The sequence below is a fragment of the Ornithorhynchus anatinus genome, chromosome 16, assembly GCF_004115215.2.
Source record: "Ornithorhynchus anatinus isolate Pmale09 chromosome 16, mOrnAna1.pri.v4, whole genome shotgun sequence".
NCBI lineage: Eukaryota > Metazoa > Chordata > Mammalia > Monotremata > Ornithorhynchidae > Ornithorhynchus > Ornithorhynchus anatinus.
The window spans coordinates 30,078,895-30,097,166 of record NC_041743.1 but is presented as its reverse complement, the minus strand read 5'-3'; positions in this window follow the sequence as shown (position 1 = coordinate 30,097,166).

The window sequence follows — 18,272 nt, the reverse complement described above, 5'->3', positions numbered from 1 at the left end:
TTCCCTCATCTGTAAAATGGGGATTAAGACTGTGAGCCCCACGTGGGACAACCTGATTCCCCTGTGTCTACCCCAGCGCTTAGAACAGTGCTCGGCACATAGTAAGCGCTTAACAAATACCAACATTATTATTATTATTATTATTAATAGTAATGGGCAAAGTGGAATTAGCAATGAGATTCTAGCTTGCAGTTAATCCGCCAGCAAAGAAACTGCAACTGTGATTTCTGTGGTGTATTTAAGCAGGGGACAGAAGGAAGCAGAATGTGACCACAGCGATTGCATCTCGATCTAATTGAGATCAATATTAATTTATTACATATTTGTATGTTAATATATTGAGAATAGTAATAAAAATACTTTTTTGTTAAGCCCTTACTATGTTCCAAGCACTGCACTATGTACTGGGGTAGATACAATAAGATTAAACCCAGTCCCTGTTCAACATGGAACTCACAGTCTAAGGTCCTGAAATAGGGGAAAGCAGAGTAAGTAAAATACACACTGTGAAGCCTTCTTAGAACATAACGTTAAAGCAGTGTGACAGAGCTCTGAAACAGTTAAAGTTGGACCACCTTCCATTGGATTGTAAAATTCCTCCTAAATTTTCAAGCTCCTGCTGAGCAGAGAGGAATAATTTTGCTTCTGTTTGCTTTTCTTAAGTACTTAGTAGGGTGCCAGTAACTCAGTAACCAATAAAGATAAAGACAGGAGGTGACTTATTTTAGCAAAGATGTAGAACAGCCCCTGAAGCAAAGAGGTGGAACCTCACTCCGCAAAAGGGTGTCTATGAGTGGTGGCTAGGGCCTCTCACCTAAGTGGGATTTCCACTGTCCAAATTGTAGGAAAAATGGCCAATTCTGCTTATCTTTTCAGCAAGGTGATATTACTTGTTAATATCCTGCTAATAGGGTCATCTGTATCACAGATACTGAAGAGCTCTGAACTAAGTGCTGTAGTGTCATCTCCAAATGCCAAAGGCAGTTACGCTTACAATTCGTATATATTTGTAATAGGTATTTCTTTAGGTTCAGACAGATTATGCTGAAGACATGATTTCTGCCCTATCCGAGTTTATATTCTGTCCACTGGCTGCTTTCCCTTGTCCATTATTCACAGAAATGTCTTATCTGCTCCATGCTGAATCTGCCCTGAGAATAATAACCATAATAATAGTATTTGGTAAGCACTTACTATCTGCTAGGCACTGTCCTAAGCACTGGGGTAGATACTCAGGTTGGACACAGTCCCTCTCCCACATAGATCTCCCAGTCTTAATCCCCATTTTACACGAGGGAACTGAGGCACAGAGAAGCTAAGTGACTTGCCCAAGGTCATACAGCAAACAAGAAGCGGAGTTGGGATTGGAGCCCATGGCCGTCCGACTCCCAGGCCCGGGCTCTATCCACGGTCTAGACCCTGATTTTCTCCTCATCCCCCTTTTCTGGCCCTCTTTCCCTCAGCCAAACATCACCTGGTGCTCTCTTCTAGCCAATCGGCTCTCAGAGTTGTGATTCAGACAGTGGTCAATTTTATTTCACCTCTAAAGCTAGGAACACGGTCTAGTGGAAAAATCATGGGGCTGGGAGTTAGGCTGTAAGTATTCTAGGGCCAACTTTGTCACTGGCAGCCTGCGTGACTTTGGGTAAATCATTTCATTCATTTATACATTCAATCACATTTATCGAGTGCTTACTGTGTGCAGAGCACTAACCTCTCTGGGCATCAGTTTCCTCATCTGAAAAAGGAAGATGTTAATACCTGTCCCTCCCTGCCTCACAGAGGTATGGTCAAGATAAAATTGGATAATAAATGTAAAAGTGCTTGGTAAAAACAAAGGCACTAGACAAATGTAAGGTATTATTATTACCATTATTGTTGTACAATATATATTTCCCATTTATTCATTTACAGAAGGGACCAACTACATTTTATTATAAAAAAGTAATGTCAATTCCCTTTCTTTCCCTCCTTCCCCCAGCCCATTTCCTCCTCTTCCAGGCACGAGATGTTTTTCACCTTGCCAACATAAATGGAAATACTGGAGTCTTTTGAGATCTGTCCTCCTTGGGGACCAATGCCTAGAGGCAAGTGGCCAGTAAGAGAGGTGGAAAGAGATGTACCCTGTTCTTGCTCCTGGAAGAACAGGTGGCTTCTTTGCTTGCCATGATGCAGTAGGAACTGAAGAGTCAAAGCAATACACACCTGGTAATGTGTTCTACCCATGGGGGCAACCAGCTTTTGACTTGTGGAGAATTCGTAGTGTTCAAATTAACTCTCCCTGCTAGTGTTCCAGAGCCCAAGGCTCGTTGCCTACAGAACATATAGTTAGAGGTGCAACTTCCCACTGAGGCTAGGAATGTTCGATCAAAGAGGACCCAGAAGTTGAAGCTTCAGGCTGTTAGATGGGGAGAGGGGGAGGGGGAAGGTACATCAATAATACTGTTCGCCAAAGTCGAAGCTGGGATATTCTGAGAAACTATGTGGAAGGAGGCACTTTGAAAACCTTCTTCCCTCGATTTAACTTTTTCTCGCTGAGGTACTTGGCTGTGTATTGAGTCTCTAATGACTGAGTGAGTGTCTGCTTGGGCCCAGACATCTTTTTGAAAGGAAATTTATAGTGGAAATTCTCAGTTGGAATCTAATCTTTTCAGGACAAAGAAAAACCTAGAGATAACTGGGTTTGTCCACCGGAGATAACTAGTGTTCTGGAGTCACAACCGCATATTCAAGTCTCAGAGTTCCAGCCATTCTGAAGAGCTCAAGATAAGCAAACCCCGAAGTGCAGGTGGTCTGACCAAGGGTGATCCTGGTTGGTGCAGAACCAGTGGCTGACCTGGTCAAGATCCCAAGACAACTGATGATACCCACGTTAGCGGCAGCTGGAGAAGATGGGGCAAGCAGCCTGGCTTCTGAAGTCTAGCTGGGGTAGGGGTTAGGTTTGCAGCAGGAAAGTAAGTGATGGACACCCAGGGCAGGGAAGGCCAACAAGGTGATGGAATCTTGCCCTCCTTGACTCACACAAACCATGGGAAGCGAGTTGATTTATCCTGTGGCCACACATGAGGTTCAGTGGAGGTAGGGCAGATATGACTTGGCAGGGAAGTTTGTCTAGAGGTGCTCTGCACTGAAGTCTCCCACAGAGGGATATACCGAATGACCTTTCACCACCCTTTCCTGACTTGCGATTTCCATGACGGCTCAGATAGGGCTTGTGCTTTTTATAGTTGTAGCACTTAAACGAGGGGGAGGAAAACAGTTGTCTCTGTCAAAATATCCTTTCAAACTTGTGGGCCTACTGGCTCCGTGCATAGTGAAACGTCTCTTTAAAAATTAAGGAATGAAAATTTGAATCTTTGATTCCTTTCTGTACCTCATTTGATCTTGCAATTATCAGTATCTCTCTTCACGCTTCAGGATGCACATACACTGTCCATTTATAGACCCATTTATATAATGCTATTTATTCATAACTGTAATAGTTTTAAGTGCTTATCATATGCCATGCACTGTACTAAGTACTGGGGTAGATACAAGATAATCATGTTGGATACAGTCCCTGTCCCACATGGGGCTCACGGAGAAGGGAGACGAGGTACTTAATGCACATTTTACAGATGAGGAAACTGAGGCACAGAGAAGTTAATGACTTGCCTAAGGTCACACAGCAAGCAAATGGCAGAGCAGGATTAGAACGTAGGTACCCTAACTCCCAGGCCCATTTTCTTTCCACTAGCCCCCACTTGCAGGACTCTGTATTAGACACTTGGTATTGTACAATAAAAACTTGAAGACACAGATTCTGCCCTTGAGGAGCTTACTCTGATGTAGACTCACACTATGATTCACTCAGGAGTAATGTTCCTCCTGTTATTGGTAGCTATAAAATGTCTTGTCATTTCTCAGGGAATAGATAGTATTGGAGATGAAAGCATCGTGATGCTGTGAAAAATAACTCTTTCTCCTTGCTATGCTGTAGCGCCCTGGAGAGAGGAACATGTAGAAATCAAATAACTCAGCAAAGATAGCCTTGGCCTTTCTTGGCTGCCCTGTTTAAAGGAGATTTTCATCACCACTCCTGGGTCACATGAGAGATATTAATCACCTCTCTATTTTTGATCTGGGGAGAAAGTCGCAAATGTCTGAGTTACTAAACTCACACTGAGTTTTATTTAATCCCCTCAGAAATGACAATTTTCATGGAAGGTAATATCTCCGACAGATGACATGGAATGGGTGGGGAAGGTTCTTCACCTTCTGAGAATGAACTCCTAGTTACTGTCAGCTCAAGGCGTTCAAACGTTCCCCTGAGGCAGCATGTTTTCTACAAGTATAAGAGTGTGTGAGAGGAGCCGGGGCAAGAGAGGTTAGGGATGGCTGCTGTTACCAAGTTCACTTCAGTTTCATTTTCAGATCCTCTATTTAGGAACCATTTACCCCTTACCCAGGACTCTTAGTCCCTACTGCAGATTTGTCTTACCAAAAGCCAGTTGGAGTGTTAATGAAAACTTAAGGGCTATTTAATATATGGATTATTTACTCTCTAAACCACAGGGGCTCTTTCAGCCTACGTACTAACGAGCATTTTCCAGATTCAGGGCATAAAGCTTTAATCATAAAGTTCCCATTAGCTTTAATAGAATTTGCATAGCCGAAGACCTAGGGAACCTGTAACTACAACACATCTCAACCCGTTTTTGCATTTAATAATAGTAAATAATTCATCATTTCCCAGTTCAAGCCAAATGTTAAGGAAAACGTGTTCTGCCCAGCCACGTTTTAAACTTTAGATATTAGCAATTTCCAATGGTGAAGGCTCCAAATTTATTATTGGTTAAGAGGCCATCAGCTAAGGATACTCTACTTGATGACTTATAATTAAGAAAATTGCAATTTCTTCTGAAAATTAAATTCTAAGTTTAATTGCTCATTTGCTTCACAAGGGTATGGTGTGAACACTAGTATATCTGTGGGGAAATTAAATAAAGGAGGAAAAAAGTGCACCGCAGCTACTTTTATTAAAATAATCATTCATATTTTCTGGCAACACTTTTTAATAAGCGTCAGATCTTTATTACTTCCTTCGGCGTTTGCAGTAACATTACTCACGTCAAATTCATATGGTATTCATTTCATGAGGCTGTAAAAATAATCACATAGGCGGAACCACTCTAATTAATTAATTCAAGTCGATCCTGAGTTTCTGTTTTGGAGAAACCTCCCTTATTCCAAGAGAATATTGACAAAAGAAGCCCTTGAGTTCTATTAAACACTGATATTAATGAGGTGATACTGCTAGTCTTTCCAATTAATGTTCAAGACAAATCCTGTACCACTCTCTCCCCTCAATTTTTTTGTACATGAAATGTGCTCTTTTCTCACCCATTTCTTCTGCACTTCATCGACCAAAGAATATCTTACTTGCCTTGGGTCAAGGAACTGGATATGGCAGCGGTGTGGCGATGGGGATTTAATTAGGATAAGAGGTGTGTGGTTGGGTAATAAATTAATCTGGGCATTTTATCAGATACACCAATACCCAGGAAGAGGGGTAGAACTATGACACAACATGGCACCACTTCCTCCTGCCAGTCATATAATACAATCTCATGCTAGCTTGGTGCCCATCCCCTGTGTATGGCCCGGCTGGGTAGGGGCCGGTCCAAGGGTTTTCCTGTCTTGGGTCAGCACTAGCACCCAGGGTTTTATTTTTTGCCTGTTTTTTTAATTAAAAGAATATTTTTAAAAAGCCATGAGCCTTTTTGTTTCATGGCTTAGTTGATGGAGCACGGGCCTGGGAGTCAGAAGGATCTGGGTTTTGCCGCATTTTGCCACTTATCTGCTATGTGACCTTGGGAAGTCACTTAACTTCTCTCTACCTCAGTTCTCTCATCTGGAAAATGGGGATTAAGATTGTGAACCTTATATAGGATAGGGACTGTGTCCAACCCAGTTACCTTGTATCTACCTCAGCGCTTAGTACAGTGCCTGGCACATAGTAACCGTTTAACAAATATTACAATTACTATTATTATTATTGTCTCCTCCACCCTTCCTGTGGCCAGTGCCAGAAGGTCTGGGGTCTGATGAGGAGCCACAGGTGCTATCTTCCTTTACCCGCTATGGACCACAGCAAGCACAGACCCTCTCGCCAGGATAAGACAGAGCAGATTCAGTTTGCATTGCTTTCCTACTTTCCTCAAGACTGTGAGCCCGCTATGGGCAGGGATTGTCTCTCTTTATTGCTGTATTATACTTTCCAAGTGCTTAGTACAGTGCTCTGCCTACAGTAAGTGCTCAATAAATACAATTGAATAAATGAATACTTGCAGGGAGGGGAAAAGGGCTTCCCCTTTCATCCACACAGGCTGGCTTTGTTGACAGCATTAGAGGCTCTCTATACTTGGCCAGGAGAGCCCCGGGGGTGGCGGACCAGACCGGGGCTCCCCCCCAACCCTGCTGCAGGGATCAGTTCCAGGTCCACACACACACACACACACACACTTTGATTTTGGTGGAAAGCACGCACACTCACATACACAGGCAACTCCCTGCACACAAGTACCTTCCTTCTATCAGTGTGGCTCAGTGGAAAGAGCACGGGCTGGGAAATCAGAGATCATGGGTTCAAATCCCAAATCAGCCGCTTGTCAGCTGTGTGACTCTGGGCAAGTCACTTTACTTCTCTGTGCCTCAATTACCTCATCTGTAGAATGGGGATTAAGACTGTGAGCCCCACGTGGGACAACCTGATCACTCTGTATCCTCCCCACCACTTAGAACAGTGCTTTGCACATAGTAAGCGCTTAACAAATGCCATCATTATATCAATCAATCAAAAGTATTTATTAAATGCTTATTATATGCAGAACACATGATGCCTGTGGGAAAGTACAACAGAACAGAATCAGCACGTTCTCAGCCATAATGAACTTACAGAACTTCATGAAAAGTCTGCCATCCTCTTCCCCAGTCCCGCCCCCTGCTTGGAGATAGGGTGACCTACTAATTTAAACTATGAGCTGATCAATCAGTAGCCATTAAAAATGCCCATGTCAGAGGCTTATTTCAGTGGTATTTGTTAAGTGCTTACTATGTGCCAGGAACTGTACAAAGAAAGCACTAGGGAAATACAAGCTAATTGGTTTGGGCATAGTCCCTGTCCCGCATGGGACTCACAGTCTTCATTCCCATTTTATAGATGAGAAAATTTAGACATAGAGAAGTTAAGTGACTTACAGAGCAAGCTTGTGGCAGATAAGGATTGGAACCCAGGTCCTTCTCACTCCTAGATCTGCGTTCTGCCCACTAGACTATGATGCGTCTCTGAATTTCCCGAGTAACATTTTGCAGAGCAAAATGTGTCAGCCCATCATTGAACCCTACATATGTATTTCAGGATGATTCAACACTATTCAGGTCAGTAAATAATAACTTGTTATTATGGTTTTCAATCTCCCTTCTTACACTGCAATTTTTTCTTCTTCTCCAGTTCACTTGCCAGTGACCCTATAGTCTGTCATGGTTCCATGATGGATTGGCATTGTTTACTGACCTGAATATTGTACAACCATTATGCAATACGAATGTAGAAATGAAATGAAAAAGAGGATATTTTAATGAGGCTCCGGTCTTTTATACTGTTGCTGTTTCTGTCAAGGCAAAAAATTAAGAATATATTCAAAAATCCCTCATACTTGCAGATGAGAAAAAATATGATTAAAAGAACACCATCATTTCCTTTGCCTTTTGTTTTGCATTGTGCAATATTCCACAGCAACAACCAAAATGTTATACGATATTTTCATTAAGTAGAAAAATGAAAGAGTCTGCATGTGGCAACCCAATCTGCAGCCCAGATATTCAGATGCATAATTATCCAAGTCTATTTGCACATGTTAAGAAAATCTAATATGAGAAACCTCTCTTTGTGTTCTTGGTGATACAGTATTCTCTTAATATTGCACATTGGTAGTTTTGTCCAATTTTATTTTCATCCAGGAGAAACCCTGTATCAGGATACTTCGGTACAAAATAGATTGGGGATGCATTTCCTTCAGGAATAAAGGATTTTTTCCTTGCTCCTTTCCTCCTCAAATTAAAATCAACAAAGTCTATTCAAGTCTGTCACCAAAATATCACTCTAAAAACACAGTTTCTTAATAGTACTTGAAATATTTCCTGGTGTCCACAGTTTCTGGTCCATACTATCAAGATAATTGTTCCTAAAACGTACATCCTTTTGTCTCAAGTATTCAACTGTCCCTAGGCAACATATTCAGACCAATACCACCTGGGATGGAAATGAACAAATAACGGAAGCCAAACTGAATGTTTTGATCTTAATTTTCCAATTTCCTAATGAGAACTTCACCTTGGGACAACTGAAAGGAAGGAATTTCCCCCTTATTCCTCTTTTTGTTAAGCAACTGAAGAGTTTATACAAAGTATAAACATCTTCGAGGAAAACTCTGAATGGCTTCAGTCCTTTTTGAGATTTTCTTTTGGAGAGTGGTGCCCTCTTTAGCTTGAAAGAAATAAAACCCTGAACATGGCTGTGACTCTAGTCATCCTCCTCAGTAATCAGTCAGTGGTATTTACTGAGCTCCTACTTGGTGTGGAACATTGTATAAGTGCTTTGAAAAGTACAATGCCAAAGACTAGTTCTGAAGGAGCTTACAATATAATGGAGGAGACTGGCAGATACAACCTCAGTCAACCAACAATCACTGATATTGAGTGAGTGCTTACCACTTGCAGAACAGTGTATTAAATGCTAGGGAAAGTGCAATATAATAAAGTTGGTAGAAGTGATACCTTCCCACAAGGAATGGGAGTAGAAGGAAGGTCAAAGATGTAGTTCATAATAGCAAAAATATAGAAAGAATGAATGAGTAAATGCATAAATATCACTTGGGTACTCACCCCATTCCCATCCCTGTGTGCACTTATGTACATATCCATGTACTCTGCCCTTTCCCCTAATTTATTTTAATGTCTATTTCTTCTTCTAGACCATAAATTCCTTTGGGCAGGCAGCATAACTACCAAATCTATTGTACTGTACTCTTCCAAGACCTTAGGACAATGCTTTGCACAAAATATGCGCTCAACAAATACAGTTAATTCAGCCCAGAAACCCAGTCCCCAGAATATCCATCCCTTGCACACCTTCACATTGGTTAACATCTTTCACAGTCCCACCGTACATTTTCTTCAATGGACAGTAGGAGTTTTGGAATGAGGTTCTACTTAGGAGAAATGGCAGTCTTCCAATAGCTTCTGGCAACTATTCCTGTGGGTCCGAGTGCTCTGATATCCCCCTGTCTTTCAAGATCTTCCAACTATTCTCTGTGACCTACTTTAAAGAGGATTCAATACACATTGCCCTTTGAGCAAAGAGAAGAAAAGATGCTGACGTTTCAATAAAACTGTCTTTGCTCAGAATGAATGTCCCTTAATAAGAACACTAGGTTGGAAGTCCATTTGTTTTGTTGAACCTTCAAAAATAAGCCTAGATTGCTTCACTGAGACAGAGCATACACCACCCCGCATACCCATTGTACAAAACTGCTGCTAGCTTGTTGTGGGCAGGAAATGTATCCACCAGCTCTATGGTATTGTATTATCCCAAGTGTTTAGTACAGTGCTCTGGATACTTCCAGAATCTTGTCACATTTCTAAAAGAATTATAATTCAATAGAGTAGCAGCACGACCTAGTGGATACAGCACAGACTTGGGAGTCAGAAGGACCTAGGTTCTTATCCCAGCTCCACCACTTGTCTGCTGTGAGATTTGGGCAAGTCTCAACTTCTCTGGGCTTCAGTTACAAAGTATGTAAAATAGGGATTGTTTGTCAGCCCCATGTAATAATAAGAATTACGATATTTGTTAAGCACTGGCTATGCGCCAGGCACTGGGATAGATACAAGATAATTGGGTTGGGCATAGTAGTTCCTGTCCCAGGGAGGGCTCACAGTCTTAATCCCCATTTTACAGATGAGAGAAGGGAGGCACAGAGAAGGTGAGATTCATGCCCAAGATCACACAGCAGACAAGTGGTGGAGTCAGGTTCAAAACTCATGATTTTCTGACTTCCAGGCCTGTGTTCTATCCACTAGGCCATTAATGGACTGTGTCCAACCTGATTAGCTTGTATCTACCCCAGTGTTCAGAACAATACCTGGCACAGAGTAAGCACTTAATAAATATCATTAGAAAAAACAAAAACATCAGTGACAAAAAAATGAAAATAAGAGGTGATTATCATAAACTTGCTAATCCCATAGTCTTATCGATCAGTTGTATTTATTCAACGCTTACTATGTTCGGAGAACTGCACTGTGCGCTTGAGAGTACAATATAACAGAATTGATAGACATGTTCCCTGTCCACAGCAAACTTACAGTGCGGAGGGGTAGACAGAGCTTAATGTAAATATATTAACATGCTGTTAATGTGCATAAAGGCCATCTTAATTTGAGTTTAAACATATGTAATACATTCAGTTCTGTATTAATACTTCTGTCAACAATGCCACCTGTATGGAGAGAGCACTCCTGAAGGGCAAGCAAAGACAGTGATGGTTTCCATTGTCACCCTGGTACTTAAGAAGGTGCCCTATACTCAGGAGGAGCTGTTGAAATACCACTAAGTGATTGATTGACTGATCTTTACAACCTAATACGAACCTTGAGGTGTAAATAGATTTATCAAGTCATATATTTTTGACTTTCTACAGTAAGCTAATCATTGACAACCTGCAACCTGCTAGATTCTACCAGTATTATGTCATAGGACAGTGACCATCTAATTTATCAGCAGTTTTCTCCCCTCCACTGAAAAATGGTGTCCTAACTTTGAATGAGACATATGTGAGTATGTAGCGGATGCATTTATACATACATGAATCTTTTATGGAGTTCTTCCTTCTAAAAGGTGGCCCAGTTAAAAGTCCAAAATAATTCTTGAATGAAATGGATTAGCTTTTAATTCTTGCTGCCATCAAGACATCCCTATCTGGGTGTCCTGATGACACCTCAAACTTAACATGTCCAAAACAGAACATGTCTACTAATTCTGTTATATTCTCCCAAGTGTTCAGTATAGTAATCTGCATACAAAAAGTGCTCAGTAAATACCACTGATTGATTGATACTGCATGTTTTTTTTTAATTTAGATTTATACTCTGTGCTAAAAATTTAGAAAGGAGACCTAGAGGCAAATGAGGACTATTCCAGGCCAGAGGTAGTCCTGGGATGGAGAAGTGGAAAACAGGATACTGAAGAAATCCAGAAAAAATGCATATCTAATTGGAATCCTGGAAACTTTAGAAAGTGGTTATATGGAGAGCAGCATGGCCAAGTAGAAAGAGCACAGTCCTGGGAGTCGAGACTCCGGTTCTAATCCCAGCTCCGCAACTTGCCTCCTCTGTGACTCTGGGTAAGTCACTTAGCTTCTCTGTATCTCAGTTTCCTCAACTTTAAATTGTGGGTTGGATTTTTATTCTCCCTCCTATTTTGATTGGGAGCCCTAAGTGGGACAGGGACTGTGCCTTATCTGTTTATCTTGGCTCTACCCCAGAGTTTAGTACAGTGCTTGGCACAAAGTAAGCACTTTACAAACACCTCTATAAATAAAAACAAATAAGCCATCCCATTAAAGTGACTGTCTCCTTGTTCAGTGCCTTGTTTTAACTTTGCTTCTTCTACCACTTTCTAAATGCTTGTATTGAGTACCACTCCTCAATCATGAATTATACACAGGGCATCATCTTTTGATCTCAGGAAGTGGGGCCTGAATATCAATCTAAAGAGATAGCATAGATCATAAGAAATAGCATGAAGGCAGAGATCATATATTCTCCATTTATTGTACATTCCCAAGAATTCTGCATCCAGTAGACAGTCAGTAAATATTGTTAATGGTGATAGAGATAAAGTCTAGATCCCTAAAGAAATGCCTGTAAATCAGCCTTCTCTTTGGAGAGAAGGTAAAATGAAATGTCCTTCAGCACTGGATGTCAAGCCCCAGATTGGGTGGGGACCTAGTTGTCCTCATTCAGCTTCACTTTATTTGATCAACTTAGCCAATGTGGTTTATTGACTGCTAACACCCAAGAGAAAAAATATTTTCTCCTACCCTTTGATCCCTAACCATAGGGGCTGACTCCCCTAATTGTATTCTTGAACTTGATTTTAAAATTCAGTGAAGTTTTAGAAAGACAAAGATTTTGGAGAATGATATTCAGAAGAGTCTTTGATCAGCATGGTTAATTGCATCTGTGTTGCTACTAGGGCTAACAGAATCAGAGCTTGAGTGTCCAGACCCCAGCTTCTACTCATTATTTTACATTTGAACCCTTTCGTTCTAATAGGGGATGCTTTTGAAAAAAAGAAATAAAAATAGCACATTTATGCCAAGAAACAGAGGGACTGCGTCATTGTAAAAATTCAAATGATTCAGGGGCAAAATCACTCAGAAAGTAGCTCTGTTCCACTCTGTAGCTTCTAGAGAAAACCTGAGGCAATTATCTGGGTAATTCAGGCTGAAAGAACCCCAAACCTGCTTTCAAGAAACTATGGACTTGTTTCCTCCAGGAGAGGGGAAACTCTTCCTAAGGCAGAAATAATATTTGTTGGAACAGATGAAGAGCCCTAGAAGGATTTAAAACCATCAGAGAAAAGACATCCCATATAAGGTTTTTATGGTGTATGCAAATTTGATTGCACTGATCTGAGGATTGCATTAAAAGAATTTCAAACAGTTGTAATGATTCCCTGCTACTTTAAACATATGACTAATTAGTTCCTCTTCTTAGGACCTGGATGTTGGCCTAGATAAGAAATCCTATTGTATGGACCATCAGACCCTGCCAGAGCCTGTTACCCAGTTTTGAATCGGATGATGGCAAAAGCACTTGGGGAAGTTAGACTGTATTGTTTTTCGGCTAAGGTCCATTAGCATATCTTCATAAAAATGCATGTCTAAGGCTTATGTTTATCTCTCATCACAATGCTTCTAAGCACCTCATTAATTACCAGTTGCTTTCAGGTATTTACTTGAAGACAGTCAAGTACTATGTAATCAAGTGGAGGTAGAGAATTACATTTATGGGGGATTTGGAAATCTGAAAGTATCAGATTGGCAATTAGCATTTATCTCTGATATCTCCCACGGGCTATTTTCTTTTGTGATTTATTGAACACTCAGGTGACATTCATTTCTACACCTCAATTTCTTCATCTATAAAATGGGCTTATCGTTGCCTCACAGGGAAGGGCAGAAGATTATATAATAGAGAATGTTTTAAAGCACCTCTGGGATAGCTACTTCAAGAAAGACAGAATTATTTTTATCTGTATCATCACTCTGCTTCTCCTCTCTCTCTGCTGGGCCATCCAAAGCTGCTGAGAAGAATGGGCCCACTTTCTGCTCCCATGACAAAATAATTTTGAGACCTGCCCAGGAGCAGTTAGAAGAGAGGCCAGCTTTGCTCAGTCTTGCTGGGTAAGCGTGGGGCAGGAAAGAAGGTGAAAGCCAAAGAAACTGGCTACCAGGATATGATTCTCTATGTATAGCAGATAATAATAATAATAGTTTAAGTGCTTACTATGTGCCAAGCACTTGTTCTAAATGCTGGACTCCAGACAAGCTAATCAGGTCGGACAGAGTGCCCGTCCCACATGGGGCTGACAGTCTTAATCCCCATTTTACAGGTGAGGTAAGCTAACCTGGTTCCCCGTATGGTATGGATACATCAGTGGATATTGATGTATGGAAAGCCATATTCTTTCTATCTTGATTTCTGCCACTGAGTTCCATGGCTTAGAAGTGGCTCAGGTGTTCAGTGGGACCAGCGAGGGGAAAACAGAAGCTCCAGAGCAAGGAAGGGAGTCAGGGATCCCCCTGGAGAGGTACTCTGGGTTTGGGAAGATTTCCACAAAATGTTTAATGTTACACTGCCTGGTGAGCATAATATCCATACTGCCATCTGTATCTGGGTATCCTTTATCCATAAGTGCCATCTGTGGTGAACCTAAGAGTAAGGGAGTAGAGTGACCCACTAGACAGTTCCTGAAATGGAGTTGCTGTAGTGCCGAACTAGACTCCCTGGAATAGCAAGGGGTCGCATGGAGCATGGGCCTGGGAGTCAGAAGGCCCTGGATTCTAAACCTGGCCCTGCCCCTTATCTGCTGTGTGAGCTTGGGTGAGTCACTTAACTCCTCTGTGCCTCAGTTCCCTCAGCTGAAAAATGGGGATTTAGACTGTGAGCCCTATATGGGACAGGGATTTTGTCCAACCCAATTTGCTTGTATCCACCCCAGCACTTAGAACAATGCTTGGCACATAGTAAGTGCTTAACAAATACCGCAGTTAATGCCATCATTATTCTTCTCAAAATTATCTGATTTTAGAAGCTGAAGCGCCTTCATTTTGAACACCTTCATTGTTCATCTCTACAGAAAACATCAACCAAGCATTTCTAAGTGCAAACAATATAATGGCAGCTTTTAACTCAATGGGAAACTGGAGTGTTGATATGTGAAAATATTCTGCAGAGAAAGGTTGTTGGTTCATTCAGAAAATCCATCTCAACAGTCAGTCCTACTTTGGAGAGAGCCTTCTGAAGCATTTATTACATCGCTGACATGTTTCTTTTATTGAGGTAGTTGCTTAACTCAGAAAATCACAAAATTCCTTAAGTATTTATTTTTAATCTATTTAATCTTCACAATTTTCCTGCGAGGAATCTGATGAAGGAGGAAGGTGAGATCACAGAGAAGCCAAGGGATTTATCCAAGGTTACATGGAAAGGCAATGGCAGAGTTCTGAAACTTCTGACATTCAGCCAAGAGCTCACTCCATCAGATCAAGTGGCTGATAACATCCTGAATATCACATCCCGAGGAAACAAAGAACTTTGACAGAAAAGTAGACAAGGAAATTGTACTGCGGTAAAACAATGCAAGGTAAGCATTTTATAGATGAACACAAGAAAAGTCACTTTGCCATCTTCAGCTGCAAATCGCATGAGTTTTTCCCTCAAGTACACATAACCTTCCCTTCATTTATTTCTATAGTATTCTTTTAGGTACTGACCAAAGAGTCCTTGCTACGTGGACTTTAAAAGAAGTTTTTTAATCCTTGGGCCACATGGGGCAGTGGAAATGATGCAGGTTGGTTGGAACTGGAAAGAACACAAAACGATATTGAAGAGCAGAAATTCAGAGTTCTGTGCCTGCATCACTAAGTACTCTCAGATGATTTTTGCTCCCCATTTGGATTAACATGTCAGTTCTACTCCTTTCGTCCTCCTTATGAGAACAGGGATGTGAGTGAACTCATGGAGAATGTATCCCCCCAGTGGGGGCAAGAATAGGACCACTGAATTTAGGAGCAGATACGGGAAAAGGCACAGAGGGAGGCACCAAGACATTATGACATATTTATCACCTTACAAAAGTATTTGACAACATAAACAAACCGAAGGTCTGGAAATTACTAACAAATTCAGCTGTCCAGAGAAATTCACTAAGATCCTCACCTGCTAAGGTGGAATAAAATACTGGGTGTGGCCTGAAAACCCTGGAAGTAGTGACTGTTGAAGGTGCCTGGCTCTGGTTCTGAAGGAGGGGGTGATGCAAAGATTTAATGAGGAAAGCTATGGAGGAGGGAGTATTGCAGCAAAAAAGAGGACCAGTGTGCTCTTTTGGATGGTAATAATCATACATAAAATTTGTGCCTTCTGTTCCTGGATACCACCGTAGTTAATCAATGTCTCTAACTTTCCTATAAGGTGACGTCTGGCTTTATTTCCATTGGCCTGGAGCACCGGTGTTTCAAGGAAGTTGATGGGGCTACTGACAAGTTGGCATTCTTCTGAAAAAGCTGCATGGATGACTGAGCACTTTGCTGATGAAGCACTTTGAAATCCCCAGGAGGGAAAAATATGCTTTAATAAACCACTGAACTTCCTAGTTCTGCTTGAAAAAAAAATTCCCCAAATTACTAGATTCCACTGAGACATTTTTCCTGAGGAGACCAACATTTGAGGGCTGTTTCACTTTACATTACTGAATTAATCCATCAATTGATCAATCTCTTGGGCACCAACCACTGCAGTTCTGATGCGTGGTGTTCTTTATGTGTCTCCCATCTAGACTGTAGAAAATATTAGAATGTCGACTTCTTGAGGGCATGGACTATGACTTCACCTTGTATTTTTACAAGCACTGAACTGATAATAACTGTATTTGTTAAGTACTTACTTTGGACCGAGCATTGAACTTAGCTCTGGGGTAAATACAAGTTAAAGAGCTCTCACATGGGGCTCACAGTCTAAGTAGGAGGGAGAACAGGTAGTGAATCCCCATTTTGCAGATGAGGAAACTGGACCACAGAGAGCAGCGTGGCTTAGTGGAAAGAGCTTGGGCTTGGGAGTCAGAGGACGTGTGTTCTAATCCCTGCTCCACCACTTGTCTGCTGTGCGACCTTGGGCAAGTCACTTAACTTCTCTGTGCCTCAGTTACCTCATCTGTAAAATGGGGATTAAAAGTGTGAGCCCTGAGTGGAACAACCTCATAACCTTGTATCTACCCCAGTGCTTAGAACAGTGCTTGGCCCATAGTAAGCGCTTAGTAAATACCATGATTATTATTATTAAGTGATTTGCCCAAAGTCACACAGCAGGTACATGGCAGAGCCAAGATTAGAACCCAAGTCCCCTGGTTCCCAGACCCGTGCTCTTTCCACTAGGCCAAGCTGTTTCTCTAAAATGTTGAAAACAAAGGAATTCTCTAAACCGACAGTTTCCTGAGCAAATGAGGAAGCATTAGGTATCATATTTTGAATCACTTCACTAGGTATGAATCAAAGTCCTGTTACCCTGAAGGAAGTGTAGTTGGTAACAGCTTGTTTCAAGGCCAATAGGGCAAGGACGGATTTTTGACTCTAGCTCGAAGTACTCCTGTAATAAAACACAGCTATGCACACAGCAGGTGCTCAATTGGTACTAAGGAAATTGGTAGTGACATTTTCCAGTAGATATTTTCAATTTAGGTGTGATTCTATTAAAGACAAAGCAGACTTCTGTTGCCAAACTAATGCTAGCAGCCTTTAAAGCAGTAAGATCAATTGTGTACTAGTGAAGTGTGAACCCCTTTGCCCCTTCAAACACACTACAGGAACAATGACGTCACCGTATTATCCTAATGGCCACAGAGTATTTCAGATTTTCATTCTCCCATTTCTTGATTTCCCCCCACCTCTTGCCCCCACTGTTAACCTTAAGTGCAGCTTGGGAAGTGCCAGAGACTCGCTTTTTGTACTCTAACAGAAGAGTAGTATTCATTCATTCATTCATTCAATAGTATTTATTGAGCGCTTACTATGTGCAGAGCACTGTACTAAGCGCTTGGAATGAACAAGTCGGCAACAGATAGAGACAGTCCCTGCCGTTTGACGGGTTTACAGTCTAATCCGGGGAGACGGACAGATGAGAACAATGGCAATAAATAGAGTCAAGGGGAAGAACATCTCGTAAAAACAATGGCAACTAAATAGAATCAAGGCAATGTACAATTCATTAACAAAATAAATAGGGTAATGGAAATATATACAGTTGAGCGGACAAGTACAGTGCTGTGAGGATGGGAAGGGAGAGGTGGAGAAATATGAGAAGCAGTGTGGCCTACTGGATAGAGCACGGGCGTGGGAGTCAGACGATCTGAGTTCTAATCCTGGCTCTGTCACTTGTCTGCTGGGTGACCTTGGCCAGATCACTTCTCTGTGCCTCAGTTCCCTCATCTGCAAAATGGGGATTAGGACTCTGAGCCCATTTTGGGACAGGGACTACGTCCAACCCAGTTAACTTATATCTACCCCGGTGCTTAGAACAACGCATATAAGCACTTAAATACCACTATTATCATTATCATTATTATAATAACCAAAAGCAGTCCCCTAAATCCATTTGGGTTAGTGAAGATATGACCACTATAGCTGCTAGAAAAGAAAATAAGTTCTGGGTCTGTAAATTCAAAATGCCTATAATTGGTCTTTTGGACATTCCTCATTACACATCATACAAAGAACTACAGTGTGTGTTTCCACTCAGTCTGAACTACTCATAAGTACAATAAAGTAGAAGAGTGACCTGCTCCAAGAAGGCACTTTCAGCTAGCAAACCAAAGAGTCAGCATACCTGGGAAAGGCTTTCAAAATAAATGGGAGGTCACAAAGGGCCTTGTTCTTTTCTGCTCGTAGCAG